The sequence below is a fragment of the Dermacentor andersoni genome, chromosome 8, assembly GCF_023375885.2.
Source record: "Dermacentor andersoni chromosome 8, qqDerAnde1_hic_scaffold, whole genome shotgun sequence".
Lineage (NCBI taxonomy): Eukaryota > Metazoa > Arthropoda > Arachnida > Ixodida > Ixodidae > Dermacentor > Dermacentor andersoni.
In genome coordinates, this window is record NC_092821.1 from 50,416,487 (window position 1) to 50,430,372 (window position 13,886).

Sequence of the window (13,886 nt, forward strand, 5' to 3'; positions counted from 1 at the left end):
CTGATTTTATTCAGGTGCCCCGAAGTTTTTCACCTTTAGACGCATCATTTGTTCTCGCCTGGAGTCTGCAAAAACATTCTGTAAATAGGAATAAGAATAACTCTTTAAACGACTACCGGAATGCCAACGCCGTGTTTGACAAGTTCATTTAAAAAATGGTATACTTACCTTCCGTAAATGCAGTGCGGCTAAGTGGCAAAATGAAAAGTAATACAAGGTTGTACGATGTACATTAGTTAAAGCAAGACATTTTTGTCGCTTTTTAAATGTCTGTCCTATTGCTAGTCTGTTAGTTAAAGACACGTGTAGCTGTGGATAACCTCAACTTAATATATCTCAAGGATAGACGTACATATGACGGCATTTGTTTGTTTTTTAGGAAAGCCTATAGCTAAGAAAGACGATACGCTTGGTGTTAGTGGAAGTGTGTACACTAAGAAGAATACTCTTTTATTTTACACAACAGAGTAGCAAGATATTGAAAGTTCAAATATGAACTACAATCTATCCCTGGTTACGACATTGGCGTTCATGGCTGCTACTCTGTCAACTGCTATAAGTGTTCGCAGTCAGGATGACAAGCGGACATCTGACAAAGGTACGCTTGCTTTGAAACACCTTTTTGATCAATGCGTGTCTTGTCCAATGTCCAATGTGCTCCAACGTGTCATAGCATGACATTCTATTCACCGCACAACTATGGCGTATAACTCAGATTTAGCACCTTGCGCAACGATTCATCGGCAGTCCCGGTGGCATGCTAAATATGTTCCTCGCATCAGATCATTCCAAGCGGGACGACGTCCTTCCAATTTTTACATACGCATACAATACCACTACTGAGGAAACGACGGGCTACTCACCATGCATCTTTCTACATTAACGACGACAGTTGTATGGTATTGAAACCATACTTCTGCTCAACCCAACTGCCTCCGAAATTGTACCACTTTGACAACTTTTTCGGTACTCTGAAGAGTGCGATTCGCTCACTCGCTTTTACACGGCAAATGACCTTACAAATTAAAAAAAAACGCAGCGAGCAAGTTGGGCGTGCACTGTCTTTCGCCATTCACCGTGTTCCCTTGTGATGATCGTGTTAATTTTCTGCGAGACTCAATGGAAAGCTTGCTGAAAAATATGATAGCCGAACTGGATAGCCGTGTGTAGACCGCCTGACTACTACGTTGTACAGCCAATTATACTATTCTTGGAGAAGTTCTGTCCTAGCGATGACACGGTGCTCATCAGTTGCCCGAGGCAGTTTCAAGACAATCGTCTGGTCATCGAGCGAAAATGTCATAATGGATCCCATTCGTTACCGTGACAATTCAGAAACTGCATGAATCCTTGCGGATATTCTAGACGTCTGCAACGCAGGCGCAAACATGTTTTTTTTACTCGCGTTCTTAATGCTATTAGCATTTCAGCATTTCTAGGAAACTTTAGGCAGTTTTCGACAGGTCTGAATATGTCTGCGTTTGTACGTGTGTGTGTGTGTGTGTATGTATGTATGTATGTATGTATGTATGTATGTATGTATGTATGTATGTATGTATGTATGTATGTATGTATGTATGTATGTATGTATGTATGTATGTATGTATGTATGTATTTAGGGAACGCCAGCAGGCTCCAGTCCTGGCCAGCCGCACTCAAGAGCGGCCAGCCGATCCTCAAACCACTACTCGCGCTCACGAGTCACTTTGTCCTCCACTTCTTCGACTGCTGGCCCCGATGCCGGAGCTCCTATAGCGCCCCTCCCTCTGCGAAGGCGATGATGGCACTGGTCCACGGCAGCTGGCCGCGACGGCACCACACCCCCACAAGGGGAAAAACCTTGCATACTGCTGCACCGAACGAGGATAGACAAAGCAGGCAACGTCCGAATCATGATTCACCAAGGTCTTGCACGAACCCGAAAGCCCTAAACGTGGCTGGCTCCCCGGACGTGCGCTTCGCAAAGATGCGGCAGACCGGGTTATGGAGCCTCCGAGCAGTCGAGGTCTTGCAGGAACCAGAAGGCCCTAAACCATTCTCGGAGGCGAAGCTCGTCCGGTCTTCCTCCGCTACCTCGTTGTAACGAGTGCATGCAGCAGTTCACCGGAAGAAGAAGCCGCCCGCTCGCGGCCATTCCACCATACAACGAACACACGGCACCGCACCACACAGTTAATAGGAGGGGAGATCGCAGATGATGAAGATCGTCGCTCGAACGGTGCCGCTTCCATTAGTGTTGGCAAGTGACTTCGGTTATATCGGCGGTTTCAGTTTCAAAACATAACTGGCTCGCCCTCAGGGGGCGCTGATGTATCGAGACGAAGCCTATTTAAGGCACCGCCATGACAATAAACGCATGCTCTGCCTCGGTCCCCGTCTGCGCCTCCGTGCCTCTTTCTTGAGGCCGCCGTCCCGGAGCGTCCAACGTGCCTGGCGTATCGTTTAAGGCCGGCCACGTCGCCATAAAATTTCTGTGACGAGGATGTAACATTTGGGGACGGGGTAGTAGACGCCGTTTCACAGCGTCGTCAGCCACAATATGGCGGCCGCGATCAGCCTCCTCTTGCTCGGGACATTCCAGATGGCTGTTACCTTCCCTTCCCGACTGCTTTCCAGGATGGCGGTTACCCTCCCCGCCCAGGTTCCAGTCGAGATGGTGGCCAACGGACCAACGCTCCCTCCCGACCGCGCCTACATGGCGGTCCCCGAAAGCGAGAAGGTGGGCCTCCGTGTCAGGGCTGGAGGCCACCGGGCACTTCCTCTGTCTCCGCGCGGTCGGCTCGGCCCGGCGGCTGCTTCCGCTGCGGCTCGCCGCAGCACTGGGCAAGTTTTCCGAGTTTTCCTGTCCGCCACAAGCTCTGCCACACATGTGGAAAGAAGGGACATTTCTTACAAATGTGCTGTTAGTCGGAAAGTGCGTGGGGACCAGACAACGAGCTGGATTCGCAAGCGAATACTACTAGAAGGACAGCGACCATTCTACATATTGAAGACGCTGTCGGCGCCCTATCGCTTATGCGCGTTGCCGCACAGGTTAACAACGTAATTTCTCCCTTTATCATCGACACAGGGGCAGTCGTCTGACTCATGAATGTTCAGGACTACAAGAGGTACTTTTCAGATATCCGCCTCCTTCAATCGCATTTAATCATCCAGCACTACTCGGAAAAAGTGGTGAGGAATTTGGGATCTTTCTCCACAACCGCCAAGTTCCAAGATAAATCTGCTGTGGTGAACTTCTTTGTCAATGAACGCGGTTCATCATTTCTGGGACTCGATGTTATTAAGGCACTCAAGCTAGTGAACAATGGAGCGACTTTGTCTAGTCTCCAAGCCTCATCTTCACCACCGGACTTCAAAATTGGTTCCCGCTGGACGGAATATCGTCCGGCTTCAGTGAACTTGTACGGTGGAGCGTACTTCAACGGTGCACCGCGGGCCAACGCATGTTCGACTTCACCGGCAGCGAAAGTGAACTAGTGTATAGTGTTGGAGAGAGAAAGACGAAGGGAAGAAGGAAAGGCAGGGAGATTAACCAGACTGAGTCCTGTTTGCTACCCTATACGTGGGGAGGATATAAGAGTGAAAGAGAGAGAGAGAGAACTTAGGTGTAGGATGTCTATAGTCGCGTACTCATGCCTGTTGCCTTCAGGTAGTGAAAAAGCGCTCGAACTGCTCTCGGGGCTAATGAACTGTGAGGCCAGGCTCCTAAGATCTTCGCTTCCGTAAATGGCCTGTCATCCACTCTATTCAAGGCACACTGGAAAGTCTCACGTTGATTATCGAAGCAAGAACAGCGGCACAGAAGGTGACTGATGGTATATTCCTACTTGCACTTAGCGCGCATTGCTGAATCCGCCATTCCAATACAATAGCTGCAGGAGTTGGTGAATCCTACTCCTACCCACAGCTGACACAGCAGTGTTGCGTCACGTCGTGGAAGGTTCGCTGGTAATTTAAGTTGCAGTGATGGGTCGAGGCTGTATAAACCACACTTAGAGTTCTGTAGTGTATGCCAGTAACTTAACGTAATGGTACGAGCGAGACCGCGATGCTGTCTTGCAGCGTCGACTCTCGATAAAGGTATAAGGAGTGTCGGTGAGCCAGCCTGGGCATGTCGGGCAGCGTCATCGGCGAGGTGATTACCAACGATGCCACAATGTCCCGGCAGTCACTGAAATATGATATCATGTCCTCGTTCAGAAGCGCAATGGCTGGTTTCGTTGATTTGTGACACCAGCTATTCATAATTGTCTCGTCGTAAACTTCGCAAGCTCTGGAGGGCTGCTTTCGAGTCACAAAATATTGCCTATTTGTTGGGTGGTTCTTTTTCAATATATTCGACAGCAGCGGGAAAAGCGACCAGTTCAGAACCTGTAGATGTCGTTACGTGTGAAGTCTTAAACTTGATGACGACCGATTGTGATGGTAGAACAACGGCGCCCGTAGAATTTTCCGAGACGGAACCATCCGTGTAAACATGGATTCGGTTAGCGTATGAACAATGCAATGTGATCTACTTGAGAGCGGCGGTGGTCAGGCTAGCTTTCTTCACTATTCCTGGAACAGCAAGGTACACAGGAGGCTTTTTTTAGTTTTATCTTTCTTCAGCACCTTCGCCGTCCTGCAACGATGTTTCAGATTTCTCGTTTTGGTAATAAATATCGCTACATTTTGTTATATGCCTATTTACAATATTTTATTTTTATAAAACGGCTCCACTTCTTAAAATTAATCATTCCGTAAGCACTAGTCTTATTCAGTTCACCATATTGCGTGAGCGCAAATACTTGAGAAAGAAAAGTCAGACTCGTCAAGGTGGCCTTCACGGTCGGAAAACGACAAGCTTTCTTTAGGAATTGTTCGCACGAAAAATGATCGTTTCTGTAGCCGAAATTCCAAGGAGATAACATGAAAAAATATTTATTTAATATAGCACTTAAGCACAGCTTCAATACTTCAGTTGGCCAGAAAGAGCGTGCAATATTCTTTGTATGTGCTACCAATTCTATTTCGTTCAGCGCAGATGGAAAACTAACACAGACGAAGAGGTCAAGAAACAAACACTTGTACCATGGCCTTCTTTCCCTGGGTTGTCTTTTCTAACTGTTGCGAAATGAAGTTACACTAATCGCCCAACTTCTCACTAAATTAGAATCAATACATTCTGTGTCAATATTCATTAATAAGTATTTACCAGTTTCAACACTTAGAATTCTGGTCAATTTAGTAGTACCGCTGCAAAGGTGGGCCTCAATGGTTCAATCCTATTATTTCTTTTCTTTCTCAGCATCAGGAGTTGTAAACCACTGCATACGCCGTGGCCTGATGACAAATGCAGGAAAGGTGCGTGCCTTTATGAACATACTAACCAATTTGTTTGAACACGCAATGCAGTATTACCTTAAATTAAATTATATTAAGTGAATACCTCGTCTAATATACAGCACAAAGGTAATAAAAATATATACATGTCAGGAATTACGTCTTTGGAATAGTAAACTCATGAATAGGGCTTCCGTATATGGTAAATGCGGTCGCATTAGTAATCGTAATAAACGCTACATTTATATATTGTGTCAACAATCACGTAAGAAATTCTATTTGTAACTGAAGCACACTTCTTATACCATACATGTAAGTTAGGGCATGAACATGCACTTTTCTGACTGATGTCATGCGTGTTCAGACACTGATATATCAATTTTTTGTTTCATCTCCTTTTTTTCCAAAACAATACAAACTCCAGATGCATGCACTGCCCATGGGCGATGAGACCCAGGAATAGCCGTATATTACCGAGCTCTATTATACAACACAACTATTTGGACCTGTATTTCAGTTATCTGTTTAATGAAAGTCCTCACAGGCTCTCAGCTGGAGTGTTGCTTGAGGGGGTTAAAAATGTTAAATAATGAAAAGAAGTTACGGTCAACTCAATGTACAAAATTTAGTTAGCTATATAAAGAGACAAATGGCTGTAGTAAACGAAAAATATTTTATTCAGATGCAATGGTTCATTAAGTAGATAAGGTTGTCGACATATAATGTCAGAAAAGTTGTGCGAAAATCATTCAACCGAGTTAATTTCAGGACATGCGTATGACGTGATCAACATAGATCCCAAATGCATCTGTAATCGTTCACATTGTTGCCTTAGGATATGCTGAAGAAGGCCTGCACACCACGATGTGCGCAGCACAGTTTTCTGGCTGCATGGATAAGCTCTTTGATGCCCTGAAAGCCGACAGTAACAAATTAGTCCACCGAGTGTGCGGAGTGCGATTCGCATAGGCTGAATGCGTACTTTTTGAAACCTAGTCCTAAAGCAAAATGACAGCTTTTATAGGTTGTCACCCCAGGGACTGCTTCAGCGACATTGAGTTCGCCTTTTTAGCTTGAAACCTCCCGTGTCTGCCCAGCGTTAGAATGGCAAGAAATTTGTCTCTATCTGTAGAAACGCAAGCATTCAGATAAATGTGGTTACCTACACGTTCTTCATATAAGCTGTAAGAAGCAGTTGATATTTTTCTCTGAAATATATGTCAAGCTCAACATAGATATGGCTTGTTTTCGTGTGTGCGTCTTTTAGGATCTCTGAATATTTCTAACGTGACTTGGGGGAGAGGAGAGGCGGGGTTTGTTCTCGCGCCTTTGTAAAACATTTAATGCTCCACGGGACTCACTTGATAGAGTCGCCACGTTACTGGCGTAGGACATTTTTTTTTTATTTTAACACCTACTGTTGCGCGTTTCCTCGTGACCAGAAAAAAAATATGCATTATTCTTTTTTTTCTTTTTGAAGTCATTGGAGCAATATTGCGTGATGAGGCCGCAACCATCCGTTGCATTTGCAATTGCCTTTTTCGTGAAACGATGTTCTGCACGCTCAACAAAAATCGCCACACTCGATACGAGCTTAAAATAAATCGTGGCAAAGTGTCAAGAAAATAGGTCGAATCTTCCGCTCTTTCACTATATGTAAACAATTGAACGCCTTGCGTTTGGCGCAAATCACGTTGCGCGACTATGTTAGCGATGCAATTGGTCGAAAGAGTCAAATACACAGCCAAAGTAGGCTTTACTAGGTTGCCTTATGCATGAGCTAGCGGAATTTGAGCCGAGATAGTTCCGTGTGCTTTTCCTGTCTTTTCCTGAAAATTGCAGTCCTACAAGTACGGCTCACGAAAACTCATCAGTCATGACTCGTCTTGTTTAGAATGAGCAGCCAGACTAATTTATGAGATCGCGGCATGGCTGACGCATTTTGCCATGTTCTGTCATTCAGTGGTTACCGCAAATACTTCATGAAGATTCGATGATGCACGTGTAAATAACTATTACATGAAAGCGTCTAAACATGACAAGAGTACCGCCGCGCACGCACGTTTCTATCGCCATCGCGAAGTTGTGTATGGTTATGACACCAATATATCGCTGGAATTAACCGTTCAAAGCGCGCCCACATTTCTGCCTGCAGGCCAGCCAGTATTTTACCAGCTTGTCTGTTAACTGTCACGCTTAAATGCACAGTCAAGTTCCACAACATTTCAGTAATATTTAGTTTAATGTCAGTCGTAAACACGTGAAGTGCTATTCGAAGCGTCTATTCCTAAAGCACACAGGCAAATTAAGTAGTTGCAAAGCTGGGGACAGCTGCATGTGGCGGCCATTTGCCGCAACGGGAACTGAAGGAACAAATCAAAGGGACAGTGCTGAAGCAGTTTGTCTCTTTTGTATACCCCAGTCATTTCTTCATCATGCCTACGTCTTCGCCTGCTCCTTCAAGAACCCACAGTGACTGGGCAGGATGCGCCAGTACACGGCCCCTGGGGTCGTCTACAAAGATGTCTGCTATTATAATGTTTTCCAATGGCGTAAAATGCTTACGTTAGGGTTCTGCCAGTGAAACCTTTGCGTGACGCTATTCGAGAGAGCTTTAGTATAGCTTAAAACAACGATTTGCTGCAAAGTGCAAAACTTGTAATCATCGCAATTAGGTCGAAATTGTGTTTTTCTTTCGAGTGTGTTTTGGAAATGCATGTGAACAATCCCAAATATGTATTTTCTGTTTTGAACGATTCGCTGTTACCCTATATAAGATATGTTTTATTTCATTCAGATTATGATAAGCTGCAAATTTGAGTGTAAGAACGATAAAACGTACGTACATATCACAAGCAAGCAGGAGTGCATTGTGAGTTGAATTCTACTACTTTTAGTTGTATTTGCAGCGAGAGTGCCTTTCCTCTTATGACTAACTATGGATATAAATAGCACTTAGTATTTATTCGTACTATTAGTTCATTAAATGCAAGAAAGTGAACAAACGGATTATCGTAAAACATTTTAGTTTAACAATCAATTGATAGATAGCATACCTGATATTTCTTGTAGCCTTCGAAGTCTTGTTTTAGCTGGGTAAATTAGTGATTTTTAATATGCGCAATATCTGTCACTGCCGCATCCTGCTAAAATTAAAAAACTCTCGTGCGCGCCGCAAACATTTCCCGCATATGAGCAATTTATCCCTAAAAGATCCAAAGCGCATGACCCATAAACGAGTGAATTTTCGTTTGCACCAAACTATGACTAACTTAACTGTCAAATTTCAACTTTATTTCGCATTTTCCTTTATGCAGCAAAAGAGAATGCAAGGGCAGGAACAAAAAGCTGCACAATCGCAGCTTGACGAGGTTCCTGTCACCGTTCTCCGACAAATAGTTGCAGCATATTCGCAAATAGAGTGTGTTACACATGTACAAAACGAAGTCGTATTATACATACATCCATATTAACGCACACACACACACACACACACATATATATATATATATATATATATATATATATATATATATACTAACCCAACATCTATATATATTTGCATCGGTACATGAAGACATACATCTGTATCCAAAAAAGGGGGGAAAGTCATGCACAAATGATAAGAAATTCCTGAAAAATTCGCGTTACAAATAATACAAAAAATTATGTCAATGTCACATCAATGTTCAGCGGAACATAAAAAAGGAATGTGGAACGATGGAAAAGCGAAAGATTTGGAACATGGTAAAAAAATTATGAAATTTCACATTTATTAATTAAATTTAATGTCAGTGCCTTTCTCGTAATGTCGTTTAGTTAGGCATGGGAGGCACATATATCACGTTGAATATTCTCGACACCTGGTACTGCCAATCGCCTAAAACCGTAATTAGTTCTTGTGAAAGGTAACATCCTCTGGCTCTGTTTTCTGAATTCATATAACGCTTCCTTTGAATTGACTAATTTGCACAAATTTATGAAAGCCTTTTTGTTAAACCAAAAATATTTTTTTAAATTTTTAGGACTATGTTATATCCATAAAAATATTCAATAGGGAGCACATTAAGAGCCACAAATATCTCCAGTGTATACGCATCAAACAGTGCGTTAGAAACATGTCGGACTTTCCTTTTGCAATGTATTTAAGCTTTGTACGTTTGCTTGCGATGTCGTACCCTACACTAGTTTACAATAGCTTGTGTTACGTTTCGCCTCCGACGTGCGGTATAGCCGGCTCGGATGCAACGGACGCCGGGGATTCGTTCCCAGCGGCGGACATTTTGACCAGTTCAGCGTTGCCCCAACACCTCCTGCTAAGCGCGTCCAGGCATGTTTCAATGCCACGTGTCTTCGTGTGTGTGTGTGTGTGCGTGTGTGTGTGCGTGTGTGTTTGCATGTTGGTGCCCACGCTTGTCAAAGCGCGGCACCCGGGGAGAGGAGCTCCCCAACTGTGAAGCGCGGATGTCTGACCGGCGCTGGCCCTGCGGATACTTGTCACTTCTTGTCACAACGTCTCCGTGCGCCGCCGTCACTTGCGCCTCTTCCGAGCCGTTCCTTCTTGCCCTCGACTCCGAGAGTATAAAAGCAGCGGCCCCCGGACGCCAAGAGAGAATCTTCGATTTATTCAGTCGAGTAACGTGGTCTCCCGTTTCCCCACTTCGGTCGACTTGACCGGCCGCTCTGTTGCGATGCCAGAATAACCAAGTTGTTCGGTTAGCAGTCGACTCATCCTTTGCCAGGACCTTCAGATGCTTCCAGCTGTGCCCCAGGCCGCCATGCCAACGCTACCCTTGGGGCTTGCGACCCATTTGGAACAACTGGCTGCCAGCGGTGGGATCGCGACAACGGAGGCCAGCAGCGAAGATGTGCGGTCGACTGTATGCTGAGCAGCTCAACGACCATCCGGGAGCGGTGCAGCGAGCCCTGTGTGATGACTGGTTGCCTGCAGCGGAACGACTGCGCTGAGTTCTTGGCTGCGAGGTTTGGTGAGTGCAGGACTTTCTCCTTCTGAGTTTTGCCAGGCTTTTGTTAGTGTCAGAAACAGAGCTGGTAATTGTGGTTGTCGTTGCTGCCGGGTTAGTTTGCGGCAAGACAATAGTAGGCGGTAGAGAAAGCAGCATTCAGAGCAGCCATGGAGTTGAAGTCGTTGCGCAAACCGAAATTGCTGGAGCTGGCATGAGAGTTGGGTCTGGATGCCTCAAACAAACTCAGAAAACCAGAACTGCTAAGGGCTATTCTTGTGTTAGAAGCTGAGGATGAGGAGCTGTCGGAATGCCTTGAGACCATTGAGGAGAGGGAGACGGCAAAAAGAGAGGAGCACGAACGTAAAGAGCAAACAAAAACAGAAAGAGAAAGAGGAGCGCGACCATCAACACGCTTTGGAAATGAAGCGTCTCGAGGTACAGATTGAACGCGCTCGTAATGGAAGTCAGGCACACGGTGCAGGAGAACGAGTTTCGTTCAAAATGACTGACCTGATGCGGCCGTTTAAGCTTGAAGAGGACATTGGTTTGTTCCTGGTTAACTTTGAGCGAACGTGCGAGAAGCAGGGGTTATTGGCAGGTTCCACTTACAGAAGAGGCTAGTAGGTATGCGGCGTTCATTTCACCGATGGGAAGATTCCGTCCTAAAGTTTTGAGTTTTGGTTTGAAGAACGCGCCATACTGCTTTTCAAGCCTCATGGACAAAGGGTTGCGGAGACAGGAAGAATTCGCTTTACCGTATTTAGACGACGTAGCAATATTCTTCGCATCCTGGTCTGAGCATATGGCACACTTGCGGGCAGTGCTAACCCGCCTGCGCGAAGCGGGCTTGACAGTCAAGGCTCCCAAGTGCCAGTTAGCAGAGGCCGAGGTTCTCTACCTCGGTCACGTGATTGGACGGGGTCGTCGCCGCCCCTCTGAAATAAAGGTGGCCGCTTTGCGAGACTTCCCGCAACCGCGCACGAAGACCAATATTCGGTCGTTCTTAGGTGTCGCCGGCTACTATCAGATGTACATCCCCAGGTACTCTGATATCGCCGCTCCCGTGACGGATGCTCTAAGAAAAACAGAGCCCCAAACAGTCGTCTGGGACGAGACAAGGGAAAGAGCTTTTAGCGCCCTAAAGAGCGCCCTAACGAGCCAGCCTGTGCTACGATCGCCAGACTACACAAAAGGGTTCGTTGTTCAGCGCGATGCTAGTGAGCGAGGCATGGGCGTTTTACTGTGCCAACGGGAAAATGGAGAAGTGGAACACCCCGTCCTTTATGCTAGTCGTAAGCTGACCAGTCGTGAGCAGGCGTACAGCGCCACCGAGGAAGAGTGTGCGTGTCTCGTGTGGACCGTTCAGAAATTGTCATGCTACCTAGCCGGCTCGAGGTTTATCATTGAGGCGGATCACTGCCCTCTCCAATGGCTGCAGACCATCTCTTACGAAATGGCCGCCTCCTGCGCTGGAGCCTCGCTTTGCAATAATATTCCTTTGAGGTGCGTTACAAAAAGGGGAGTCTCAACGGTAACGCCGATAGGTTAAGTCGAGGCCCCTAACGTAGGAATCAGCCTGAAAGTTGTTTGTTACTGATGTTTTTCTTCCTCAGGCAGGATTTCTAACATATTGCTTTTGTTTAGTGTTTCAAAGTCATGACGTGCTTTCTAGTGCAATTTTCCAATTTGTGGACGCGTTCTGAGTGCTGCTAGACTACTGTAAGGAACTAGGCAGTAGTATAAAAGGGGAAAGAGCCTGGCATGGCTTAGTGAGGGTTGTGTCGTGCTTGCTGACTGAGCGGTTGAGTTTCGGCGTAGTTCTAACGCTTGCTGGGAACGAGAAAAAAAAGGCAACTCTTCCGAAGTCACTTTGCAGTGTCCTGTGTAAACCTGAACGTGAGAACGAGGCCTTCTCGGTGCGCTGCGCTCAAGAAACGCCGAGGGACAACCGACTTCGGTTATGAGCATCATCGAGCGACATCCCTCCGGACAGCGGATGCAGTCCCCTGACCATCGGGATCTCCTTCTCCCGGCGGGGCGGTCTGTTACGTTTCGCCTCCGACGTGCGGTGTAGCCGGCACGGATGCAACGGACGCCGGGGCTTCGTTCACAGCGGCGGACATTTTGGCCAGTTCAGCGCTGCTCCAACACCTCCTGCTAAGCGCTTTCAGGCATGTTTCAATGCCACGTGTCTTCGTATGTGTGTGTGTGTGCAGTGCCCACGCTTGTCAAAGCGCGGCAGCCAGGGAGAGGAGCTCCCCAAATGTGAAGCGAGGAGGTCTGACCGGCGCTGTCCCGGCGGATACTTGTCACTTCTTGTCACAACGTGTCCGTGCGCCACCGTCACGTGCGCCTCTTCCGAGCTGTTCCTTCTTGCCCTCGACTCCGACAGTATAAAAGCAGCTGCCCCCGGACGCCAAGAGAGAAGCTTCGATTTATTCAGTCGAGTAACGTGGTCTCCCGTTTCTCCACTTCGGTCGACCTGACCGGCCGCTCTTTTGCGATGCTAGAATAAACAAGTTGTTCTGTTAGCAGTCGACTCATTCTTTGCCAGGACCTTCGTATGCTTCCACCTGTTGCTTCCAGCTGGATGCTTCCCCAGGCCACCAGGCCAACGCTACCCTTGGGGCTTGCGACCCAGATGCAACACTAGCATGTGAAAGGAAATACTCTTAAAAAACATCAGTTTTACCTTAGAGGACAGTATGTGTCGTAATTGACAGATTATTTCACATGCTCTCGCCAAAGTGGATATAATACGCTCAACGTGTGCATCCCAAATTAAATGTTTGTTAAAATTTACACCTAACGTTTTCACATTATCAACTAATTCTACCCTTTCTGTGCCGAGGTAAAGAACAGTATTGCAGTTTACCTGCTTTTGTGGCGACGTCAACAACATAGCCTTATTGGCATTAATTGCTTATGAGTTTAGATTACTCCACTTTTGTAATAGGCTAAAATTTTATTTGCCATATCTGTAAGTTGCGCAATATCAAGTGATCCGTAAAAAATGGTAGTATCATCCACATAGACAATGAATTGTGCATGTTCACTGATATTGGTGAAATTTGCAGTTGATACGATTAGGTGAATGTCTCATTTTTTCTTAATGCTGTTTATGGCATTATTATAAATATTAAATAAAATTGGTCAAGTACACTTCCTTGGGGAACGCCTTGTGTTAATTCCCTTGCTGATGAAAGTTGTGATCCAATTGCGACGCACTGCTTTCTGTGCTCAAGATATGATTTCAGATGTTTAAGGAGAATCTCGGGAAAGACATAATGGCTTAAGTTTGTAAATAGGATTTCATACTTAATCGAATCGAATGCCTTGGAAAAATCAACGAATAAACCTAGAGTTAACATTCTGTTCTCAAAGTTATATAAAATTATTTCTTTTTGCATCAGCAAGGTAAGCCCTGTCGACATTCTATACCGGAAATCAAACTGCATATCTTATAGGATGCTATGTTTATCACAAAATGACGTAATTCTCTCGCAAATGATCTTTTCCAGACCCTTCGAAATTACAGGAAGTATAGATATTGGCGTATAATTTGTTAACTCGCTTTTGTTTCCGGACTTAAAT

At 45.7% G+C, this 13,886-nt stretch overlaps 1 long non-coding RNA gene across 2 annotated transcripts in view; it reads left to right on the plus strand.

Moving 5' to 3' along the window:
- LOC129383556 (uncharacterized) overlaps positions 1 to 13,886 on the plus strand; it is a 61,289-nt gene that overhangs the window by 21,250 nt on the left and 26,153 nt on the right. For both annotated transcript variants that reach the window (XR_011889816.1, XR_011889815.1), the window contains exons 3-5: positions 467 to 598; positions 5,291 to 5,346; positions 8,123 to 8,197. This is a non-coding gene — a long non-coding RNA (uncharacterized lncRNA). The remainder of the gene's footprint in view (positions 1 to 466; positions 599 to 5,290; positions 5,347 to 8,122; positions 8,198 to 13,886) is intronic.